Genomic DNA, 2500 nt, shown 5'->3' on the forward strand with positions numbered 1-2500 from the left:
CGCACCCGGGCCGTAGACCGACACCCAGCGGGTCGCGACGTTCTACTTGGGGAGAAGTGCACGACGACGAGCGCCGGACATCGGCGCACGGTAGCGTGCCCGCGCGCGAGCCGCAAGGACTCCGCGGGACATCGCCGACCGACGCGAAGCCAGCGCCGCTGACGATGAATCTCCCCGTTCGATCTTTTGGGTTTCTTAGGTTTACCCCTGAACGGTTTCACGTACTCTTGAACTCTCTCTTCAAAGTTCTTTTCAACTTTCCCTCACGGTACTTGTTCGCTATCGGTCTCGTGGTCGTATTTAGCCTTAGATGGAGTTTACCACCCACTTAGAGCTGCACTCTCAAGCAACCCGACTCTAAGGAGAGATCCTCCCGAGGCGCGCACCGGTCGCTACGGGCCTGGCACCCTCTACGGGTAAGTGGCCCCATTCAAGATGGACTTGGACGCGACGCGGCACCTCGGGATAAGCGGATCCTCCCAAACACCACATTTCCCTGCGGCGGAACCGCGGGATTCGGTGCTGGGCTCTTTCCTGTTCGCTCGCCGCTACTAAGGAAATCCTGGTTAGTTTCTTTTCCTCCGCTTAATAATATGCTTAAATTCAGCGGGTAATCTCGCCTGCTCTGAGGTCGTCGCATAGTGAGTTTTCGTAGCCGTTTGCCTCCTCCGCGTCGCTCATCGTCGTCTCTCCTCTATAATATATATTATAAGAGGGAGAGAGAGAGAGCGTCGAACGAGAGAGCAGCAGCGGCAGCACACGAAATACGCGAGAAGGCAAATCGCCGGGGCGCTAACCGCACACACACTCGTTGGTGGTAATGGAGACGATATATCGCGGGGTTCGAGATTCTCGGCTCTCCCTTTTCTCTTTTATATACGAAATTCGGGCGGAATCGATTCGACGAGTACACGACGCGGCGCGCCGGTCCCCTTTTTTCGCTTTACGAAAATTTCGTGGACTCGGACACGCGGTCGGCTCGCGATTCAAAACCCTTCTCCGTAAAGAGGTAAAGGATTACGAATGCTCTCTCCGCCGGACGACGACGCGCCGTATATTTCTCCGTAATACCGTTATGTGTGCGGGCAAGGGCGCCTCGGCATAAGACGCGCGAGCGCTATCGCACCGAGAGACGCGGCACAGAGTGCGAGAGCAGTCCGGTCAGTCTGTGTGATGTACGGAGAGGAGAGACGGTGAGACAAGCGCTACCTACTTTCGGGAGACAACGACGCACGCGCCGCTCTAGGGAAAGCGGTGCCATTCACCGTCCTGACCCTTTTTTTGGCCGTTTGTTGCTCCCTTCGCGCGCGCTCTTACTCTCATCCCATTTCTCCTCGGCTCTCGCGTACACACACGACTTGGATACACAAACACGCTCCCCCTCTTAATTCGCGCAGCATTCTCTGGGCGCGCGTTCGCCAACGTTTTACACGCTTGTGCGCTTCTCCTCCTCATTATTATTATTATTATTTCGGTGTGTCATTTCAGACGACGCCAGGATTTGCACCGCGGCCGGTCGGCGCGGCACAGACACCTCGGGCGAACGTCCAACGATCGCTCGTACGCCCATTGTAAGCGTTGCACAGGGCACAGGCGACGCGCGCGCCATTCTCTGGTCGCCCGCGTCGTGGCCGTGCGCGCTTTTCGGGCGCAAGCAGTTTAGGGGTACTAAAACGACCCTCAGCCAGGCGTGGTCCGGGAATTGTATCCGTGGACCGCAATGTGCGTTCGAAATGTCGATGTTCATGTGTCCTGCAGTTCACAAGTTGACGCGCAATTAGCTGCGTTCTTCATCGACCCACGAGCCAAGTGATCCACCGTTCAGGGTAATCGTTCGAAATTTTTGCGTTCGCGAAGAAACGCGCTTCTCGTTCAACCATCGTGGTCTCTTCTCTCGGACGAGAGAGAGAGAGAATAATCGTGGTGGCTCTTCGATCAGCCTGTCCGCGCGCGTCCGAGGACGCGCGCGGACCGCCGCCTCCCGCCAGGGAAGGCTACGGCACAAAGATAGAGTTGTGTGTTTCTCGTTCGGAGCGTCTCTCCCGCAACGGGAGAGCCGGGGCGGAAGCTCTTTGAAGAAACCGTCGGACCGACACAGTTGACAGATTGGTCGAAATATCATCGATCCCTTCTCTGTGTTATATATATATATATTATAATAATATATGGGGGTCCTCTCGCTCGGCACTCGCGGTCGCACACCGTGTGTTCTCGGCACGCTGACCGCTGCCCCGCGACAACGGGGAGGGCGCGCGTCGACGAACGTCGTGGGTGCTGCACACACGCGTGCGCGGGCATAGGTTACCACCGGTTCGCGCTCAACGCCGAATCGACGCTCTGCGTGTGTGTATGGCCGGAGAATGGCACACACACGAGCGTGATCGCGAAGCGTCTCGCTCCGAATCGTCGTCGAACACCGCCGGGCGCGCTGCTCTGCTTGCCGACTACTTTCGGTCAGAGAGGCGCGACGGCGTCCGTCGTTATATCAAAACACAACAAC

The 2500-nt window shown here is 57.3% G+C and overlaps 1 non-coding gene and 1 pseudogene across 1 annotated transcript; both read right to left on the reverse strand.

The window, feature by feature from the left end:
- The window catches only part of LOC146720926 (large subunit ribosomal RNA), a 4832-nt pseudogene extending 4198 nt beyond the window's left edge, over positions 1–634 (reverse strand).
- Positions 635–1674: 1040 nt separating this feature from the next.
- On the reverse strand, positions 1675–1829 carry LOC146720927 (5.8S ribosomal RNA). Its single transcript, XR_014925848.1, has one exon. It is a non-coding gene; the product is annotated as a 5.8S ribosomal RNA (ribosomal RNA).
- Positions 1830–2500: the final 671 nt, after the last annotated feature.

Source organism: Nylanderia fulva, unplaced genomic scaffold, assembly GCF_048542155.1.
Source record: "Nylanderia fulva isolate GAGA-0341 unplaced genomic scaffold, ASM4854215v1 Scaffold585, whole genome shotgun sequence".
NCBI classification, from domain to species: Eukaryota; Metazoa; Arthropoda; class Insecta; order Hymenoptera; family Formicidae; genus Nylanderia; species Nylanderia fulva.